Here is a 23,903-nt window from a genome sequence, read left to right as displayed (position 1 = left end):
CTGATGTTGAAAATTCCAGTGGAGATGTATAACTGCTAGTATTATAAATATGACATAATACAGCTATTACTTTCTAACCTTCAGATAGGCAAAGTGATAATTTCAAATAGATTCTATCAGAATAAATGAATGTGACTTTGTATTGACTAAAGTCTTTGAGCTGAGTGTACAGAACAGTTCAATTTTTACTTTGAGAGTTTAGCTTTATTTGATTGTGTAAAGAATATGCTACATGCATAAAATATGCTTTCCAGGTGGAAAGAATGGCTGAAGATTATTTGTTCACTGTGGTTTAATAAGCCACTTTTATTCCAGAGACTGCTGATCTCTCAGTGGAGCAATTGGCTGAATACTTTTAAGAAAAAGTTCAATCAGGCCTGCTGTAATGCCTACACACTGAAGAGAGCTAGGCAGAAAAAGCCTGTGGCCCTAAATATAAGAGATGCTGGCTAGCACAAACCCAGAGAAGAAAAGAGAAGGACCAAAATGCTCTCTCACAAACTAGCACACAAAAATGTCAAGGTAGCACAGTTGCTCAGAAGAAACTAAAAAATCCTAAGCTATATAAAAGAAAGAAGAAACTTACTGTTAGAAACCATGTAGGCTGCCAATCTCATCTCTATTTACCTCTGTAATATATAATTAGTACCTGAACTCAAAATGTTATTTGTGACAAACCTCGTATAATCATGAGTTATGTAAAGACTGTTAAACTTTGGGGATATATGTAATCAACAAATGAGAGACACCAGTATAGTATATTCATAAATCTTGAACATGTCTTTATAAAGCCAGTGGTGACTTAATTTCATGCACTTCACAGAGGGTAAAACCAGAAGGTGCATAACTTTGACATAGTTAAACTTTAGGTTTTCCAAACTGAATTAAAATAGCAAATATGGCCTGGGAAAGGGGAAGATATTGAAGGAAAACTAAAACATAGATTCAGAGGGCATTTCTTGAATTTTCTGCTCATTAATAGTTTCTAGTTGTTGAAAAAATACCTTTTGTATACAGAAATATTTTCATTTGTGTGTGGGTTTTTTGTTTATTTTCTAATTAAAAAGAAAAAAAAAAACAGCCTCCAAACCTTTTAAACTGAGAAACCTGTGAAATAATAAAGCACTGTTTTCAAAATTAAAACTAAAGCATATGTGGGTGGGGCTATTAAAAATGGATAGAGAATCCTACTTACAGAGCATGCTGAGAAGGTAGTTATTAGATACCTTCTTTTCAGCTGTCTTCACTGACCAGACCAGTCACCAGGAATCTCTGGTCCAGGAAACCAGGGTAAAGAAATGTTGGAAAGAAGACTTTCCCTTGGTCCAGGGGGATTGCGTTAGAGTCAGGAAAATTTGGCATCCACAAATCTGTGGGGCCTGGTGGGAGGGATGGGGATACTGAGCAGGATGGCATACATGTGCTTCTCTTTGAAGGGTTGTAGCTACCGGGAGAGGTGCCTGAGGGCTGGAAGATAGCAAATGTTACCCTGGTCTTCCAAAAGGGCATGAAGGATCCAGAAAACTACCGGCCAGTCAGCCTCACATCAATCCCTGGAAATGTAATAAAGTGCATCTTTGTGAAGGTCAAATCTATCCATCTTCTATGATGAGAAGATGATCAGGAGTAGTCAGCATGGATTCAGTAAATGTAAGTAATGTTTGAACAGCCTGATTATCTTCCATGTAGCAACACCTGGATAGACGATGGGAGAGCAGTGGATATTGTCTACCTCAACTTCAGTAAGGCTTTTGACACTGTCTCTCACAACATCCTCACAAACAAACTCAGGAAGTGTGGATGAGGTGAGTGGACAGGGAGGTGGATTAAGAATGAGCTGAATGGGGGATCCCAGGAGGTTGTAACCAGTAGTGTAGGGTCTGGCTGGAGGCCTGTCACTGGTGGTGTCCCCAAGGTTCAATACTGATCAAGTATTGCTTAACTTGTTCATCAATAATTTGGATGAAGGGGCAGATATCTCCTCAGCAAGTTTGCCATCCATGAGCCAGCAGTGTGTCCTGGTGGCCAAGAAGATCATTGGTATCCTGGGGTGCATTAAGAAAAGCACTGCCAGCAGGTTCAGGGATGTGATCCTGCCCTTCTACTCAGCCCTGCTGAGGCCACGTCAGGACTTCTGTGTCGAGTTCTGGACTCCTCAATACCAAAGAGAGATGGACCTCCTGGATCTAGTCTAGCAGAAAACAACAAAGATGATTAAGGGACCTGGATCATGTTGTCTTATGAGGAAAGGCTGGGAGAGTTGGGCTTGCTCAGCCTCAAGGAGAGAAAATGAGAGGGGTCCTTATCATTGTGTGTAAGTACCTGAAGTGAGGGTGCCAAGAGGATGGATCCAGGCTCTGCTCAGTGATTTCAAGCAACAGAACAAGAGGCAATGGGCAGAAACTGATACAAAGAAAGTTCCACCTGATTATCAGGAAGAACTTTACTGTGTGGCAGTATTTTACTTTCCTATGATAACCTGCTGTGCTCTCTTTCAACCTGATCCATTTTGTGACTCTGTAGTATGACACAAAAATGGTTTATTAAAAAAAATTAAACTGGGCCAAAATTAGATGGTATTATTTACTGCTAAATTATTGTCCTTTTTTGTGGATGAAAATCATGTTCTTATTGACTTCAGAGATAGTGGTAGGAGCCAAAAATTTACATTTCATTGAGATCTTACAGTTAGTGAAAATTTAATGCTTTCTACTGATTAAAAAGTTCCTGGTTTTTTCTTCAAGGTAATTTTTATTAATATTTGTGAAAGTTCACAGTTTAACAGAATTATTCCTCTGTAGTAGCACAGAACTCAGTATCTGACGCTTAGCTGGCTGCTGAAGAGACAAACTATAAATTTGAGTAGAAGAATTTTATAATATTTTATACTTTTTTTTCCCATTTACCAGAGAAACCAAATTCATAAATGGAAATAACATGAGTTCATGAGACTATTGATTTTTCTAGACTGGAATAGTAAATACAGGAAATTTCACTTGTGACAACACATAGAGATAACTCAGAGAAGCCTTTTGCTAGGAATAAAAATGGTGGGTGAAATTTTGGCTAATAGAATAAATTCCAACAGAACAAATGTGGTCATTTCAGTATGACTATTTCGGACACTAGAAAAAGTCCTAACAAATGATAATTAGGATAGTATTTGACTGGGGACATAAAGTGGCCAGTTTCTTATATAAAACCATACTTCAGAATCTGTATTTTTATATGTATTTTTATATGTATTTTCTTATCTTGAAGTCCTGTTCTGTGTTCAGTAGTACAGTAGGGAGCAAAATGTTTTTCAAGATATTTCATTAGAATATGTGAGGGCAGTGCCTATTACTAACACTCTCAGAACTCACAACATTGCCAACACTCAGAAGCCCAAATTATGGCATTCCTTTACTCTAGATATCTGTCATCAGAGCTTGCCACAAAAAAATCAAATACTTCACTTTCATGTGCACACTAAACAAATATCACCAGCGTAAATCTGAATAATATGGTAATTAAAGTCCATTTAATGAATTACAGTACAAAAATACAGCTGAAAAGGGCTGTGTATTATTGTAAACTGTCCATACTTTAAATCATAGTTGCATTGTCTCTAAAACATCTAAAGCATCTGGAAATGATATTTTAACAAACTTGAAAAAATAATCTTATCAAATATTATATTAGAAGAATGTAAGGAATCAATACATGGCTTTTCAGCAGCTGTCAAAAACATGGGAGCCAAGAATGAAGTACCCAAAATAGCTATAGAGGACTAAATCCATGGCTATGTTTTTCTTTTGGACATGCGAGACAATATTTTTGTGGTGGTGGTTTTGATTTTTTTGTTTGTTTGTTTGTTTTTCTTTGTTTCTTTAACTTTTTTTCCCCCCCTGTAAACTATAACCAAAATTCACAGAATTATTGTTGATTTGGATTTGAAGCAATAATTTAGAGATATAGCACTTCGTTTATAGCTGTTCTTGCTGATGGGGTTGTTGGTATTCTTGTTACCTCTCCTTTCCATATGAGAATACTCAATATTTTCCCTGAATAGAAATAATTTGATTTAGTGTTTAAGAAAGTGAATCAACATACTTCCCTTGTTAGCTCATTAATTTTAACAGTTCTGAAAACTGGCCTTGTCAGCAAATCAGCTTCAGAAATCTTGCACTTGGAGACAAATAAGATCACTAGTCACCATGCAACCAACATGAAAGATTTTACAGTGCCATTCACTTCTGCTCAAGAGATGACGCATGACACATGTAGAAATGGATTATTTCTGAGCTTTCTAATTTCTAAGAAGTACATTGTAGAGGAAAACTTATTGATTCAGATATATAAAATATTGGAAACTAATCCTAACTCATTATGCCATAGCAGCATCAGTCTGCTTGTATAGAATATAAATTGCTGAGGGTTGCTCAATGAGTACTTCCCTCAGTTCTAACACATTTAGGTGAATCCCACCCAGACCTGTTGACTCGCATCTGTCTAAGTGGTGTAGCAGGCCACGGACCATTTTCCCAAGGATTACTCGGGGTTCATTCTGCCCATTATCCCTGTCTTCCAGCTCAGGGGTCTGGGTACCCCCAGAACAACTCATCTGACAATTAAAGACTGGGGCAAAAAAGCATGAAGTACCTCAGTCTTTTCCACATGCTTTGTCAGTATGCTTCACTCCAGACCAAGTAATGGATGGAGAATTTCTTTAGCCCTTATTTTGTTATAGAATTATAGAAGCAGTTTTATATAGAATTATAAGAAGCAGTTTTGATTATCTTTCACAACAATAGTCATATGAAGTTTTAGTTGGGGTTTAGCACTTCTAACTTAGTCCTTGCATAATCTCATACTTGTTGTCCTGCTGAGTAACCTGCCACTTCCTCCACAGGTCATACATTCATTTTGCCCCCTGAGTTCCAGGCAAAGCTCTCTGTTAGGCTACTCTTCCTCCCAGCTAACTCATCTTTTGGCAAATGGGGATGGCCTTCTCCTGCATCTTTAGGAATTATTTCTTGGAAAATGGCCTTTCTGGACTCAGGAGTGCCTCACAAAGGATTCTGTCAGCCAGTATGCTAAACAGGCTAAAGTCTGCTCTCTGAGAGTCTAAGGCGGCAGCAGACTATACCCATGAAAACACACATCCTGCCATCTATATTGTATTGTTCAAGAAGGAAATACATGTGGCCAGTTAAGACTTTTTTGTACAATGCAAGATCATCTTTACACAGGAATTGATAATTTGACATTTCAGGATCCTTTTCTTCAGTTTGTCTCTAGCTGCTTCTATGTAAGTAAAAAAAAGAAAATATGTCACTTAGGTAGAGCAAATTGATGTGCTTAGTGAAAAGCACTTTCATATTTTGCAACACTTTCAAAAGGCAAAAATGCAACTAGCATCCTGAGAAAAGAACCTCCAAACACAACATATATACAAACAGTTTAAATCTATAGTCTCAAGCTGAGATTCATATTATATGGAAGGTAAGTTTTAAAATGCAAGTCTCAAAAAATTTCCAAGATTTTTTTTTTTCCAAAGGCTGGACTTCACTGCCTCTGGTAACTATTATACTTGACGTGGATATTCTGTTTTAACAGTATGTTGTATACAATATTCAAAAATTAAAATGCTCAGACATATTATTTATAGGATTTATACAAAGAATTTTACTATTTTTAGAATGCTCTAGTAAAATCTGTATTTCTCATAACTATTTGCATTGTTAATTTGCTGATTTTATATGTATCCTAAAATATAATTATGCCTATACATATGATTGTTTCATGTAAAAAATTGCTAGTTTGCTGATTCTGTATATTATGTATATGTGTATAACATAATATTTAGACATAGACATAATATATAGACATACATATATGTATTCATATATATGCATATTCATATAAAAATAAAAATAATTTGCATATATATTGACCAACGCTTTTAGCTGAAGGAGGAATGGTGACACTATAGGAGTGTACAGCTTTTGACAGATAATTACATATAAGAGAAAAGTTCCCCTTTATCTGGATAGAAAGTAGGTACAATTATGCAAAAATCTTTTGGCTTTGCAAGCAACTGAAAATCTAGTAGATAATTAGGAGAACAAGATTGTTTGCATTACAGTGGGTGGAAACAATTATTGCTACAATGATGAACCATTTCTTTTGTATTACCAGATGTTTAATTTATAAGAAAGAGATGAGAACACATGAACTTCTTGATATTGTAATTTGTAACACTCCCAGAGAAGAATGTATATATTCCAGGATACACACAAAAGCCCCCAAAGCTAATGGCAGGAACACCCACTTGTTGAAGAGTGAAAGGTTTGGGTTTGTTTGGTTTGGATTTGAGTTGTTCCTGTAGATGAATCTTCACTTGTCATGGAAAGCTTCTCAAACTGCAGCTTTATGAAGACAGAATGATGAAAAAATTCTCATTTACTCTGAATTTCAGTACTCCTTTCAGTCTGTGCACTTCTATGAAATTAATATCTTCCACAAACATATTAATTTTAAGCCTTGTGTAAAAGTAAGATAGTGATAAGGAACAGACAGCTATGAAAATTAATTAATGACAATTTGAAAATGCATTCTGAGACAAAAGGATATCTTCCCTGTTCTAGGAAGAGGTGTTATAATCCAGATTCCACATAAGGCAAATTCAGTGAAACCTATTAAAATCCCAAACCTTGTATTTTGTAATTTCCTATTTGCTGTGATCAATGGAATTTAGCTATATTTAACCTATAAAACACAGCACACACAAATGGGATCTAGACAACTTTATAGTAATATGTATTAATATAAAAAAAAAATTCAAACTGGGTAAAATATCAAAAATGTTACCATTCCATTTAGGTTTGTTATTCATCTAGTGAAATTGTATGTGATAATACATAGAAATGCTAGAGCTAGGCAATGCATCATGTTCTTAAGCTGCTTTATGTTATGTGGATGTCTGTCTTGGAGTGTTATATTCATACTTGGTGGATGTAACTTTTGTATCTGGGCAGTACTGGACTTCAGAATCTTTATTTTTATTTGTCAGCTTAGAGTCTACCAATGCACAAAATCAGAAATAAACATTGACTGTTTCATCACAGCACACAGTTGACAGCTGATCTTATGAACTTTAAGCACCAGGAATCAAGTATTGGCAGTACAGCAACATCACTATAATCCTGTTGTGACAGAAGAGCTGAGTCTCAAATCCTCTCACATGCTAGATCTGCAAATATGAATGTGTGAAACAGAGGTCAAAATACTACATAAATTCTGTTTCCTTTTACTGAAGATCCAAAAGCATTTTTTACTCAAAGGGTAGGACTGGGATATTCAGTATGTAATTAAGTAGCATGTTATAGATCTATATTTCTTTTACAAATAGAACAAAGGAAGAATAATCCACATTTCTGTGATGTGAAAATTCAGAGGGTTTTGTAGCACAAAACCAGCAGGTGGTAGACACTAAAATGCTAAAGTATGTGAAGCCACAGGCTTCTATGTTGGCTGTGATTAAGATCTTGAGAATGATGAAACAATAAAATTAGTACAACCTTTGAATGACCCCAAGTACAGCGATATAAGTGATACATTTCACCTGCATTTAATTTATATATGCTTGACATTTTCACTAGCTCAAAACAAATCATACTATCTTCAGTCATTATCTTAAACAGAATTAGACATCTGGTGTCTGGACTACTTATGACTGATTGTAATAGACTGCACTAAGACATGTCCTTTTAGGGCATAGTTACCTCAGCACTTCCTCTGGTAGCAAAACTGATTCAAGGAACTTCTTTTTGTGCCTACCCAGAGATAAATATTCCTGCCTCTATGACATGATTAATGTCCCCCATCTACTGTGTTGACACAAGTATTTTTAAACCATTGGACAAACAGATTTACATAAATGATGCTGTTCACAAGAAATGGGACATACCTGCTGTCAGAACTTCCACTAACCAAAATAGTTATTGTTTACACAATCTTGGTGGAACCAGAAGACTTCCTAAAATTTGAATAACAACAGCTTTGAAATTCTTAACTGAATGACTTCTTCAGGAAACAAGTGGGGAGAGGATGCAGGAGTTAAAAGAAAAGGCCGAATTAAGTGACACACACTAGAGGCTAAGGCCCATGCTGAAAGTTCGCAGTTTCCTTCACTGCAGTGTTGTTGACTTGTTGGTCCTTGAAAATTCTTTATAGCATGACTGGAAATAGATGCCAGGGTTGCACGTGAAATATGTCTGGAATTGTGCATCACAATTATCTTGCTGTATAGCTGTTCACCATTTGCAAGTACACATGCTGATCCAGACCTGCCTGAGTGCTGTGCAAAGCACATTATCGCTGAGGCCTTCATGGGCCTTGCCAGTTTTGCATAGGCTGTGCAGGATGTGTAAAAGGTTAACTACAGTCACCCATTTAGGAACCTTACAGGCATAATGAAAAAAGTCTGTACCAGAGGGCCAGCAGTTGAGCTGCTTTTCAGGAAGCCAACTGCCCAGGAGCTTTCATTTCCTAGAGCTACTTATCTCAGCACAAAAATGAAAACCACAAAGGAACCATATATAATAGTGACTGATACTATAAACTCTGATGTTCATTCCCAAATCATCCATTACAAACAGACATCAGAGAGATGGAAATTAAAAAGCAAGTCTTGTTCTTGAGGGTTGTCTTGGTCTTTTTTTTTTGTTATCTCTCTTTTTTTTTTCCCTTCTTTTCTTTATCTCAGTTTATTTCAATGCTCCATTTTTAGTATTTTTCTTAATGATTTTCTGACTAAACAAACTCCTTAATCCAAACAAAATCTCAAAACCTCAGAACCTGTCAGTGTGAAATTTCCTGAGGCTCCAGCTAGCTAGAGGCAGAAACATCTTGCAGAAACTTTTATGAGTGTATGCTGCATATAAAATGGGGCTTATATTTCTGAATAAAATGGGCTATAATGAAGGAGAAATCTTAAAGTGGAAGAATATGTTGATAATTTTCAGAATTATTGTACTGAATTTTGGTATTGACTTTTAAAGTTCTAATCCTTGCTTCTGTGTTCACCGTTTACTTAGAATCGCATAAATAAAAGGTAAATTTTTTGAATTTTTTGTAAGAAGAGTTCCAGGAGGGCTAGCCTTCACTTGCTACAGTATAAGAAGTTAACAACACAGTTAAGAGCACCACCAACTCTTTTATCAAGAATATGGACAATTATTTTAAATATATTATTTTCTTGTAGATTTTCTTGTTTTTGTGTTGTTTCCTTGAGACAGCTTTCTTAGACAACTGCTGTAAGTGTGTTTATATACAAAGTAGTATAAGACCATACCTGTTTAACTGGTAACTTCTAACTGGAAGTAGATCCAATCTAAGAGGTGAATGACTCATTTTTATTTTTAGCAACTTTTTTCAGCTCCCTTCCATTCCAGGTGATTATACCCACCTCAGTTGTGTCAAATCAATTACTTTTCTAGTTTTGGGGCTTTTTGTGCTTTTAGTTTAGTAGTGTTTTAACATTGCACAAAACTACTTCCAGGTTTTTTTTTTTAATTTTAGTTAATAAAATAAAATATACATTTAAAGAACATAAATGGAAAAAAGGGTCCTCCTATCTAAAGACTTCTCTTTACAGACTGACAAACAAGCAACTCAGAGTTCAAAGCTGACTCACAAAATATGCTGGTGAGAAGAAAGTGGCACATTGTGGAGAATATATTATTAAAAAATTGTTGTTATTGCTGTCCCATTTTTTTGTTATCATTCCTAATACAGAATATCACCATATAACATCCTTATCCAAAAGAGAAGAGTGGTCTGGACAGCCTAACAAGTGGTGAATTGTGCTCTGGCAGCCAGGAGGACCAGTAATATCCTGCGGTACATCAGGCACAGCATCACCAGCCAGTCAATTTCTCTCTGTGATGTAAGAAATAAGTGTTTTAATGCATGATAAACAATTAGAATTATCAGTTTTTTGCCATGTTTTTGCCCTCCAGCTGGGAGATGGTACAGCTGGGAGATGGTAACCACAGTAATGCCTCAATAAGAAAGGGCAAATTTATGTGAAAAGATCAGTTGGACTGGGGAACAAACAAAAGATAAATCAGTCATTTGTGATAGTTAGTGAAGATATTCTAAAAATAATTACATGCTGCACAGTGCAAGACATCAGTAGCAGTTATGAATGTAAGTATATCTGAGATTATGCATATTCTTTTCCCATCACCCATACATAACACATATGCACAAACGAGATACAGAAAGTCTAACCAGACAGAACCAATCATGATTTTCCTGTCAACAGCACTAAGAGATAAAACAAAAAGCAGAAATATACATAAGAGCAATTAAAAGTGGACCAGAGTGGGCAAGACCAAAATTCTTCTGGGAACATTTAGCTGCCAAAAATTCCCTCTTCATTACTTTGAAGAGTGTGAATATAGTCTTTAGGCTAACACCAGTGAAAAAAAGGTCATAATCACTTTTTTAAATTCCAAAATATTTCTCCCAAACTAGTAGATATAGTACCGGTGTGCTTGTGCACCCTTTTACACTCATAAGAGTCTGAAGACATTGATGTGGATGTGAGTTTTCAGAGAGTTCTCAGAGAGTTCTCAGAAAGTATTGCATTTTATCTCATGCAAGAAATAATCCTATGAAATCTTCCTGCCTGCATAACCTGTAAAAACATTAATTCATTTTACCTTTCAAAATAAAATCTTAATTTCTTAGCCAACCCTTTATTCAGTAAAAATTTCCTCCTCTTCCTTTAGTAACCAAGTTTGTACCTTTTATTTCTGAAAGATTGCCTTCATGCCAGTGTAAATATTTACATACAAAAATGATAGAAAATAATCTAAATAGAACAGAACTTTGGAGTTTATTGCTCTTGAATTACATCAAGGAGGAAGTAAGCCAGTGCTTTGACATGAAAATGGGCAATTGACCATCTTCGGCTTTCTTCCAGGAGTGCTGTTATGCCTGCTCCTTCACTCCAAAGAAGGAGGACAAAGTTAGTCAGGGATAATGTTCACTTCTACCTTGTGAGTGGCTACATTCAGTTATTGCACAAAGTGATCTGGTATTACAATGCCTTTGAAGTAGATCTTCAAACTCTGACTGATACAGAAACAGGGTTCCTGTCTGCATCTTTTTCAGCAATACTATTTCTTAGGTACTGAATTATCTATCTACTCATTTTAAGGAGGCATTCTAGAACAAAACTAGGATTTATGTTTTCACAACTGAATAACCTGACCTAAAAAATGCATGTACTCAGGCTGGGTTAAAAACTTATGAGCACTAAAACATATTATGACTTTTAATAAAATTACAATGCAATTACAGAAGACTTTTTAAAACTATTGTTTTCCTTTAAATGGCACAGCAAGACCTTTATCATATTGAAGAAATCAATGAAAATGAAGTCACTTAAATCAGGGCAAACCTTGCAAATATGGAAAGGAAATAAAACCCATAGAAAGTTCAAGCTTCCCTCAATTTCCATCTTGTTCTGTTATCCCAAACATGTCATATAGATTTAGCCCAGATATTTCTCCACCACAATAGCTTGACCTGTATGAGTGTAAACTAGTAGCAAATTCCAGAGAACCAAAGACTCATAGATAGGTTTATACTGGAAGGGATCTTAAAGACCATCTAAAGAAGTTTGATTTCTACTTTCAAACCCAAGATAAAAATCTAAGATGAAAAACAATTAAAAAATTCACATCATAGGAAGTAAAATATTTAGAAGCTATGCAACCTAATAAAAAGTTTAAAAGGTCCTTAGTATGGGGTGATATACAAACACATATTTAGACAATTTTTTAAACCCCTATAAAACTTTTGATGTACTATATATTTCCTAGGACAACAACTGATTCTGATTTTTAAACCCTTCATTACATATAATTTAAGAAAGAAGACAAGGTGGTATAGCAACATATAAAGTGTCAGAACACTTTATGTGATGAAACTGAGATATCAGACGTCTTAATACTAGAGAGAATATTTTGTATCAGCATATCAAATATGTACTTGTTAAGGCAATTTTTACATTCAGAGCATTCTTTCCATTCTATGTAATAATAAAAGAAAATTTCTCACTCCTTGTCTGATTATGACTTTACCTTTTATATACGGCAAAGGCTTTATTAAGTTCTGACAGTCTTGTGCAAGCACAAAAAAAATTAATTGTTTATTTCAATTAAATAGAAGGTTCAGACCTTAAACCTTGTAATATAAATTGTGCAAACATAAAAGCAATGCAATCTGTAAATTATTTCCTGGGATAAAAATTCATACAGCAAAATATCATATTGTGAAATTACTAAACCTGTGCATTATTTCTTGAATAATATTTTGTTTAATTTGCCTTTTTGCCCCTTAGATGCACAGGCTTAGATAACTGTAATGATTTCCATTGACATAAAAAACAACCAAAAATTAATACATTAATCCCTATTCCTAATACTCTACATTTAATGCAATGATCTGGGTTTCTTTTGTGAAAGATTCTCAGTGTGTTATATTGTCCCTGACATTTATTTCTTCTGTATTTTATCACTATATTATTATCTAATGTGGGCAATTTCCCATTGTAGTGCAATATTACATCTAATATCTTTATTTTATTCTCAGAATTTTCATGTTCAGTGCCCTGAGACAGACTCAGCCTTGCATAATTCAAAACAACTTCACACCACTTACAGTAAATGGTCCATGCAGGACTGTTTGCTTTTCTTATCTATCCTTTCCCCTTCCTCACAGAAGATTTTTAAACCTTGTTTGAATTGTCTTTCATCAATTAATGCCAAAAAAGTTAAAGTGACATCAACTGATTATCAAAAAACAATGAAAAATTGTTAAAAACTGGAAAGTATGGAAAATTAGATTTATCTGTCAGTGTTCTGCAAATAACTGATTTCCATGTTATCACCTTCATTCTCCACAAACATTCAAGTAGGAAAGCCTCTTACACCAAGTGAAGTTCCCCCAAAATCAGTTTGTCAGGCCTAAATCAGAAGATGTAGATTTTGTTCTTGATTGTATAAATTAAAAAAAAATCTGTAGAACTTTGTATTAAGACTTCTTGGAAGAGTTGAAATGAAAACTTTTGCCTGATTATTAAGAGAAAAATATTCCTAAAAAGGCATGCAAAAAGGAAGAAGGATATGAAACCTCTCAAAGTCTGACCAAAACAGGAAATTAAATACAGTAATAAAAGGTACAACATGAAGTATAGATTAGCTGAACTATGCGCAGCTTTCAAAAAAAGTCAATAACAAATCAGATATTGTTTACAATTAAAGTAATTTTAAAGAAATGAATGAATTAGTGTTACTGCTCAGTAATGCTACTGCTCATGGCAATCTAGGGGCTAGTATGCATTGAATAATGCTGAAGAATGTAATTCAGCAGGCCTATTCCATATCTGACTGCATGTGGCTGTAAAGAAAACTTTGAGGTTAGACTTTCCGTTTGTTCACTCATTAAAGAGCTTTTTTTCTACATTATATTTCTTTAAATTTTACTTTGAAATAGAATCAGTTTAAATAAAAGAAAAATACTGTAGTTCAGAAATTAATGCAGTTATTAATTGAGCAAATAATATAACCAAGTCAATTTTCCACTTTCATTTTCTTCTTCATGTTCACTTAGATCTCTAAGATTGATCTTTTTATATAAATATCATGGATAAACCTTCACACTAACACAAGTGCTAGATCAGAAATCATGTTACAAAGGTTACTGTAACTATAGATAAATTTGCAGACAACACTGCAAAACCTCCCCTAATTTACAGACTGAATTAAACAGGCAAAATATCTTTTTAAATATTTTCTATTTTGTCTCTGAATTTTGATCTATCTCAAGCTCCTACACCTGAATTCCACCATTACTTTTAGGAGTAAAAAGGAGGGTATTTTCTAGATCTGAGCAATCATTAGCAAGGAAAAAAAAGGGAAATAAGGAGGAAAAATAGGAAATTCCACACCAATTGGTGGATCATTAGATGTAAGTAAGACTTGGAAATGTTCTAAAGTTCTAGGAGAAACATCTTGGAAAAACACAGTTTGATTTAGGATTTTTACACAGGTAGGGAAGACCATGCTTAATTACACAGCATGCTTTGAAATATTTCTGGGTTTATAGATAAGCGAAATTCTCCAGGTTCTGTAAAGTTACTCTTTTAAGTGCATCTGAAAAAGTTTCCTGCACAAAAGTGAACTGTTAACACAAATATTACCTCATGTAGGAAAATGAACAAAAAGAGCAAAAATATATTCTAGTGTATATTACGTACCATCATTCTCTTTGAATTTCCCCAACAATATAAGATTATATAACATTAAAAAAAAACACTGTGGAATCTTTTCTACTCAGTTCCTACCCTCCATTGTTGAATAGCTCAAAAGTGAAGATAATATTCTAGGAGGAAATTACATTTTTAAGTGGTGTCAAAAAAGAGAAAATTTTCTCTTTGAATTAAAAAAAAAATAAACAAATCTTCCATTTTATTAGCTATTTCTGTAAGTAAGAGATGAATGTTCACATTCTATTACATTGTCTCTTATTTCTGTATTTTGTAGTGAACTCCTAGGCAGAAAAACTTTCCTCCAGTATTTATTTCTTCAAAGTCTTCTATGTTTCTGTAGACTATAAGAGGACTAAACCAACATGGTAATAACCTACATTTCATGTGTGCCTTTGTAGTATGGAGGGAAAGGCTGATGAGGGGTTGTCATGTTAAGAACATTTCCCTGCCCATCCATCCAGGAATTACTCTGTCAGTCTGTCTCACACCCCTGAGCTGGGAGTATACCACTTCACAGCTCCTCACACAGTCAGCTCAACCCCAGGTTTCCTACAGAAGAGTCTAAAGTGTCCAGATCCCTAAAATAATTTAATTATGGTAAAATAACAAAATAGCAGCTTGAGCTGGGTGCCTCCAGGGAGGGACTCTGAGAAAAGGAATCCCTGGGCTTTCATAGCCTCAGTCTGTGCAATGAAGGTCCTGCTCTTCCAGCTGAGTGTCCAGTCACCTGGATGGTGCCAGAAGTCCCTGCACGTGTTTTTGTGCAAAGGGTCAGCAGTTCACTGACCTCCTCTTGCTTGGAACTGCCAGCCCCCAGATGTGAACCTGCAGCTCAGTCAGCAGCTTGCAAACTGCACCAAATGTATTCCTCAGCAGCCCTCGAATGGTAATCTGAAATAGCCCTTAATATTCTGTTTCATATAATGGCAATCCAAATTAGGTTTCCCAGATTTGTACAGGATCCCAAATGGTGATGGTTTATTCCTTAAATACAGATGTTATTGTTTATGATAGAGAAAATTTTGAAATAATTACCTTACATTTGGCCATAGGTCAGTAATTCTCTTCCTTTTATGTTTTAAGATCTACAGGTAGCCCTTTATAATGGTAAAAAATTTTAATATTTCAGCAATATTTCAAGTCCTTTGGATAAGATGAGTATTAGCATAGCCCTCTAAAATGCAGCAAAGTCATGATGCATCATTCTGCTAAGGTAGTTAGAATTATAAATCCTGCTTCATTGAAGTAGAATAGAAATTTACGAGAAAAAATGATAATTTCCCGAGAGGCAAAAAATGCATTTATATTAATAATTCATTATTTTTAAAAAATAAAATTAGTTTCTACCTGTAAGTCAAAACAAGTGTTTTTGTTTTTTTTGGATAGTTCACTTTCCCCTCATTCCTCTAAAAGCTCAGCTCCCTGAGAGGATGGTTCCTCTGTACTTGTAAGTGTACTGCAGGGTTTCTTTGGCAGCAATGCTTATAATCAATGGGAAAAAAAGTGTTTTTAAGCCCCTAAGCAGAAACAGTCAGAAGGAGGACTAGCACAGAGGAATCCACCAGACAAAGCATTCTAGTGGGCTGCTGGGTGAGAAGGATTTAACTGGAATATTTAGCAGTGTGGAAATTTATGGGACTGATCTTCAGGTCTATGGTTCATTAGAAAACAGATAAAAGCCTTGCTGAAAGGACACAAGTCTCATTTATCAGAGTCCTAGAGGGAATGACAAACAAGTAAAAAGGTGGACACACTCCTATTCAGCTGTCAGAGGGGCCAGGTTCTGAGGATATTCTTATCTGCTCTGGGAAAATAAAAGTGGGCAAAAAAAAATCTGCTGACATCCTTTTCATTTAGTACCCAAGAGAATTGTGGTAAACCAGAGGATGGAAGATCCTTGTAAGTCTTCCCTTTCGGAAACTAAGAGAAAAAGACAGCTTATCAGTTAAAAAATAAATAACATATAATCCTAGACATCTTCTGAGAGCCTGAATTCTGACACTTCAAAGATTTTTTTTTTCCATTTTATTTTTGCATTATCCTTACATTAAGAGGTACAATTGAATTAAAAACATTCTCTACATACAAACAACATCAAAAGAACAGCAATTTATAAGTATCTTTCTAATAATCCTCTTTCTGAACACCATTTTGTGTTTTTTCCAAAATGCAGAATCTACAAAGGAAGGAGCTACATGTTTCACTTACTAGTGGGGTGTCAAAAGAAAGAATATCAGTTAAGTATGAGCCTCACATCTTAATTTTCACTTTCAGAATGAATTCCTAAACTGATTTTTCTTGGTAAGATTAGGTCGTATTAAACACAATATTTTGTGTTTTTGTAATATAATATGGTCTCTGTAGGACTAGACACTGAAAAATAGAAATACTAGAAAAGCCTGTTTTTTATTCATTCAGGGCAAAAAAAAAACCTAAAGAAAAGCCCCATGGCATTTAGTTCATGCTTTTAGTTCATTCGGTGATTCAAACTACATTTACACCTCCTTGTCTTTTTTTACTCCCCTTAAAAATTGCAATAATCTTTAGCTTTACTGGGATTTATTTCCCATAATTAAATTCAAAGTAGGTATTATAATGACATAAATAGAAACAGTTTTAATTTCCAAAACTTATTAAAAATCTGTCTCTAAAAAAAAAAAAAGAAAAAAATGTTTGAAGTTCAAATGAAAGACAATATCTGAATAAAACTAATCCCCAGGAGAATCCATGGCACCTGCCAGACTCTGTAAAGGTTTTATAAATGTTGTCTTCTGCAAAGTTGACTGCAAACATCATAAGGCCTTTGGTAAATATGTATACCAGCCTTTTTGTTTGAGCAGAAAAATTGAGCTTCCTGCCATTATGATTATAAAATAGAGAAGATTATTTCATGGGTTTTTTAATATTTGATTAGTGGTGTCTCTTTTTTTTCTTGGGATTGAGTTTCAAATCACACAGTGTTTGAAAATAGTCTTCCTTAGTAATACAAGACTGGCAAAACAAACCATTTAGAAGCCATTCATGAGTAAACATACAGAAACACTAATGCTGGAAAATAAAAAATTTGACTGTCTGATCCACAATAGCAGAATGACAAGGAAAAATTCTGCACTACATGAAAATAATACTGTTTATATTGCATAATGTAAAATGTTTATCTCTTTGGCAGAGGCAAAATACCACATTTTGTGTGTCTCCAATTATCTACTGATAACTGTATCAAATTAATTTTATCTGATGATTATTTCAAGTATTGTGCTCGTAGAATTTCCTTCTTTTTTAAAACAACATCAGAATAATAAAAAAAATCTTATAAAAAATCTGCAATACAGCACAGAACTTAAAATAAGCATAATTATCTTCTGTGGGATCTAAAGCAAATGCTATGGTACTTATGCAAATATCATCATTAAGAGAGAACTTTTACACTTACCTCACTTTGCCTTCTTCCTGTTGTTGCCATATTACAGATTGAAACACTACTGTTTGGACAATAACTATATTGTCTTACTTTTCTTCATAATACCTTACTAATTTTTTATCTTTTAATGCGCTTTGAACATGGAGACTCAGCTGCAGGCCTTCAAGTATGTCAGAGAAAGATTTTTATCCAGATAAAAGCATTTGAATTTTTCATCTGATCTCCTCATATCCAAACTTCACAGATATTTCCATCAGTGTAAAATTTACAGAATTGGAGTTTTGGCCCTAACTAACAACAAGAAATGTCAGAACACATTTCAGTAACAACGTTCTGAATATTAAGAAAAGAAAAGAGTGAGCGAACAGTAGTAACTTTTGCTGCAGACAAGCACTTGACCGCTGGCCTCAAGGACCAAACAATGCTGCAACATCTCTCTCTTCCAGGACATGACACAGAAGCCATCTGAGGAAAGCTACTCCACCTCTTATTTACTACCTCAGACATGAATTATGTATAAGAGGAAAAAATTTTTTGTCATGGTTTTTCTCTACATTTGTCTTGACACTATAAGAATGAAAATGGTAATTGCATTTAATGCCAATAGTTTCAGTTTGTTAATTCAGAAATTTACCTTTAGTACCAACCATTGATCCACACTGAATTACACATTACTGCCATCCCACTATCAATCCTCTGCAATGTGGTAAAGGTAAATAATGAAACAATTAACAGAAACCCTGTGAAGCCATCATAACTGTAAAAACTGAGATTAACCTTGTATGCAAGCTTATAACTTTGCCTTAAATTGCGAAACTGAGAAAGCTCAAACCCAAATGTATTACTTTTTTCTTATTTTTACAAAGTAAATGGCTGATAAAGGCTGCAAAGTGAAAACAGCCCTTTGAGAAAGAGGCCTAAGACATTTGACAATAGGTGGATTTTTATACAGCTGAAAAATGATATTTATAATGAATTTAGTAACACTTGACATGTAAGTTTAGTAGATACTCTTGAGCTAGTTTCACTGCTGCCATTTCATCTCTCCTGAAGAAATGAAGAAATTGGTGCATTGATCAGTTTGAAAGATGACTAGGATTCTTATGTGGACAGCAGCAGATCATATGTAAAAGGAAGCTGTGCAGGAGATACATTATTCATGATGCAATTATAAAATCTCATATCCTAGAGCAATGGTAACTGTCCATAGGCCTCTAAACTTACATTTTACAAAAATACTACAACTTTAAAACTTTGTGCTGAGTTTCCTGACATATATTACAAAGCATTTAGGTACTTGTTCCAGTTAGTTAATACACTGAAATAATTCCCTTTGTCTTTTCAGAAAGGTAGGTTTCCACCCTACAGCTGAAAATATTGGTTATTCCCATTCTAAATACCTGGGCAGTATTGGTTGGTTCTGCCCTCTGGGAGATTCACTTGTTCTTTTCAGAAAACATAAGTGGCCTGATTATTTTATACTTTTTTTTCATTTATCTTGTGCTATTTTGTGTAAAAAAAAAGTGAGGTTCTCTGCTGAGATTCCATGGGGCATGTAATCTTTGTAAATTGTTAGTCTTTAGAAAGCTAACTACTTTTGCCAGTGAAATGAACAGACATTAAAGTATCTAAAACAAAAGCCTTGCTAATTTTTCAGGACCTTAATATAACAAAGGGCTAGGATTTCTTAGTGACTTTTAAACACTCAAGGAGAAAAAAGAATTATTCAAAGGCAAGAACATATATGTAGACTGGTGTTTTTCTACCTGTTTTTTTTTTGCCACTAATTTAAGCCATATGCTGCATAGTCATTTTGTAATACTATAAAATTATTCTCAGTTTGTATACATGTACTTTTATTTTTTCTTTAATATTTAGGTGGGATGTAGATGTGTTTTGCTCAGTTTTTAGCACATTTCAGGTTGAAGTGTTGTTCTCTTTTATCTTTTGTTTTCACTTAGAAATACCATTTACAGTTTACTATTATTTTGACTAAAATAAATAGAAAGGACTAAAATATTAGCAAATTCTATTTAGTTAAGGAACATGTAACATATAAAACTGTGAAAGAATCCAGAAATTTGTGAAGAGAATACTAGAAAATCTGCTGTATGAAGAGACAGGCAAAGAGCTGAAAAATATTTATCTCTACGACTCAAAGATCATAAAATTTGCTCCATTCATTACTTACATGTCCATACACTGGACCTCATATCAAAATAGAGCAGCTGAAGAAGAATATTGTAAGAATTCTGCTGGAAATCATATGAACATCAAGGTCTCATTGGATGTTAACACTGAAATATTCTTTTAAAGCACTTTGAAGCCTAAGGAACACAATTTTTATCTTCCTAAGGTACAGATTCTGAAGCATGATGATACAACAAATGCTGTCATATGATTTAATTAACACCAATTATAATAGAATCTGTTCAATCTGTTTTTTGATTAGTAATACAGATTTAGTTACATTTCAATCAGAAAAATCATCTTTTCATATGATTGTGTCAAAATTGTGGAGACTTTACCACTTCTAACTTCTTTTTGTATGAACCAATTTTTGTGTCATAGGTTTCTTTTTAATTTATTTCCTTAATTCTATCTCTGATTATATTTCTTGAAGTTTATTTTAGCATACAAGACTTTTCAAAAAATATCAATCTGAAAGTCATCAATATAACACTATTTTTGTTATGTTTCTTTGAAACACACAGTGTAATAAAGACATGAATAAAACCAGTAATCTGCAAATTATTACTAACATTACAAAATTTTAATATATAATTGTTTAATATTTTTATTAACTGCATTATTGCATAGAAAAATTGAATTGACAACTTCAACCTTTACTTGCAAAAAAGAACATAGTTATTCTCCTTTGCAGCCAAATACTTCTGCTGGCAATTCAGAGAAAAGAAATGGGTGAAGAGGTTTCGTAATCCAACTTTTTAAAAATGTTTAATTGACTTTGGACAATGATTTAGTTATATCAGAAGAATAATAAAGTTAAAAGAGAGAATTTTCTGTCTATTTGCACATGTTGTATTTCTAGGAATCTCTTAGTAATAACATTTTTAGAGATCTAGATTGATTTAATGACAAGAAACAGATTTTCTCCATATAATAAAGGGATGTTTATAAACTTAGCCCTAGCCTTCCCCCTATGACTAGCCACGCTCCTAACAGGACTGCAAAACCAACCCTCTGCCTCACTAGGCCACCTCCTGCCAGAAGGCACTCCCACCCCACTGATTCCCACCCTAATCCTAATCGAAACAACAAGTGTAGTTATTCGTCCATTAGCACTGAGTGTATGCCTAACAGACCAACAGTTAGAGTTTTTTCAGCATCTTCAAATTTTTGAAAAATTGATTTAAAACAATAAACAAAATAATTTCTAAAATGAAAATATACCTATTTCCAAACACTACAATTCAGACATTTTTCAAAGATCCACATTATCTGTAAGTCAGTGTTTAAGGGACCTTAATATTAGTCTGACGGGTTAAGAAATATTTAAAGTTCATGATAAACATTTGTCATTTGAAAGAACAATACAGAATCAGCTGAAAAATAAATTTTACTTCCCTCAGACTAACAAGACTTTCCTATTATTTCTCCAGAAAAAGACAAGACTTCATTTTCATAAGGAAGTTCATCATTGTGTTTCTGATATCCTAAGATATTTTTTTAATAATCATTCTTGCAAATATTAAAGAATTTATACAGACATAATTAAAAACATGTTTAGTTTGTTAATGTGCTTTGCATTTAAGTGCAGTCCAGGATTAATCCGGTGAGCTACAATTGTGCAAAAATAATCACACACCTGCTAACATAATGTTAGCTTTATTCTGTAATCTCAATTTGGTCTGAAAATGTTTGTTCTAATGGCACCTCTGCTGGCATGAAATAGTAGTCTGCAATTTAGTGAATCTGTTTTTCACCTGGTAGTATCAGTAAACATGATGCTCAGGGACATGGTTTAGTGGTGGAATCGGCAGTGCTAGGTTAATGGACGCAATGATTTTAAGATTTTAACAGTAGCATTTCTAATATAAATGTTTGTATGATTCTATTTTATGATTCTATGAATGGAGCTGCAGTTTGTATCTTGAATGGGTAAAGAATTTTACTACATTTTGAATTAAAATATTGGTTTTAGGACATAACACTCACATCTTACTGTTCAATATCCCTTTTTCCTCCTATTTGTTTAGAAGTATATTGCTAGAGTTGCTTGCAACCATATGAAGTCAACTGCATGCATAGTTTTCTGTGTGAAAATATCCTAATTTAGGAAAATATCAGTTCTCCATTTGATCTCTAAATGTGTTGTTCAGACACTTCACATGAATGATTCATTATATTTTGCAACATAACATCTTCAAGACTAGAAAATGGCATTTTCTTTTCTTGTCTTGTTTCCTCCCATTAAAACATTATTTCTGACCATCTAGTGGCATTATCAAGACACAACATGGAGTACTGAAAAACAGCCCCAGAATAAAAATACATTTATTTATTGAGTATGATACGAATAACTCAGTAGGCCTGAAATCAGTGTAGCTACAATATTGAGAATCGTATGCCAGATGTCTCTTAGAGTGCTCTGAAAGTATACTGTATTCTCACAAAACACATCAAAGGAAAGGAAAAATGAAACTCATTAATTGAGGTAATAAAGATTTATGTTCAAGCAGTGAGGTGATGAAAATTAATACCACTGTGCTGAACAGAACGGAACTGTGACAATTGAAATGAATTGAAGATATACCTCAAGTGATTTCTGTGGCTTTAGGAGATTGCTTTTAAATTTGGGGAAAAGAAAAATGAAGGATTCTCCCAGGAGCTAGCACAGATGATCTTTTCCCAGTATTGCTCATTCCTTTGCCCCTTTGCATCTTCTTCTGTGTGTGCAGTGAAACAAGACTCATTTTCCTGTCTAGAGAACTTCTGTTTCTTTAGGGACTGGGATTAGTCTTTGCTCTAAATCCAAGTCCTAAACTCACCAAACCAAAGGCAAAATTCCAGGTGTGTTCATCTTCTCTGTTAAACTTCAGGATTGTAGTAACTTTATTTTTTCCAAACAGACTTTATGGTATCTTTAGCATATAGAAATAAGTATTAGCAGCCAGCATTATAATGCAGCATGGTAGTAGTATTCCATACTACGAACGCTGCACAAATTTTGCTCTTGAATAACAGCATGATGGGTTCTTTACTTAAAAAAAAAAAAAAAAAACCAAAACAACAACTTGCTGCTGGCAATTCCCTCCATATCAAGCAGTTAACAGATTTCTGCTCAAGCTATGCCATTGACTCTCTGCCATCTGAACCTGTTATTGGGATAAAGTAAAACTATATAAAACCAAACAATAAAAAGTAAAACAATACAAAAATTGGACAGAAAAATGTTTCCATTTAAAACTCACTAAGTATGCCATGTGTCTGAGAGGGAGAGATGTAAATTGTATATTAGGTCTATGAATTTTTTTTCACTATAAGAAGCAACTTTTTAAGTGCTACAGAGAAAACAACTATTTCAGATATAGATAAAGGAGAAACTCAGTGATTAATAGATAGTTAAACACATACAATTTATTTTTCCTAAGAATAAGTCATCTTCTTTCCATTCTCTTTTCTAGAGTAGAGTCACCTGAAGGAACAAAGTAATCTAGGAGTGTTTTCTATTGCTGCTTAAGTATTTGAGAGTGATTTTCTAAGAAGTATTAATGCTTAAGTTCAATGTACTCAATAAAAAGTTATGCCTGAAAAAAAACCTAATGAAAAAGTTACTTAAATCAAGGTTAAGTCTGCATAAACAGTGCAGTAGGAGTGGCTTAGTACTTTAAAAATAAATGGATAACAGATTTCTTTCACTGAAACTCAATTTACAGTAACCAGTTATTACGATTACAATGAAAATATACCAAGGACAAAGAATTTTTTTAACTTACTCTTCTCCAAGGCACATCCTGTTGTTTTGTCTCAGGATAGAGATCTAAAAAAGATTAAGAAACATTTGATATTACTGGTAGTAATAGTCACTGTCAAATACCATGGTTCCCTTTATGCATATATTTTATTTGCTGATAGGTAGAGTCAGAACAAATTATGATTTTCAACACCTCATACACATATTAAAGG

At 34.1% G+C, this 23,903-nt stretch overlaps 1 long non-coding RNA gene across 1 annotated transcript in view; it reads right to left on the bottom strand.

The window, feature by feature from the left end:
* The window catches only part of LOC136569218 (uncharacterized), a 476,564-nt gene that overhangs the window by 72,110 nt on the left and 380,551 nt on the right, over window positions 1-23,903 (bottom strand). The window contains exon 4 of the long non-coding RNA XR_010785325.1: window positions 23,714-23,757. This is a non-coding gene — a long non-coding RNA (uncharacterized lncRNA). The remainder of the gene's footprint in view (window positions 1-23,713; window positions 23,758-23,903) is intronic.

This window comes from Molothrus aeneus, chromosome Z (assembly GCF_037042795.1).
Source record: "Molothrus aeneus isolate 106 chromosome Z, BPBGC_Maene_1.0, whole genome shotgun sequence".
In the NCBI taxonomy this organism is placed as follows: domain Eukaryota; kingdom Metazoa; phylum Chordata; class Aves; order Passeriformes; family Icteridae; genus Molothrus; species Molothrus aeneus.
Note: the sequence above shows the minus strand (reverse complement) of the source record. Positions and strands in the feature narration are given on the sequence as shown.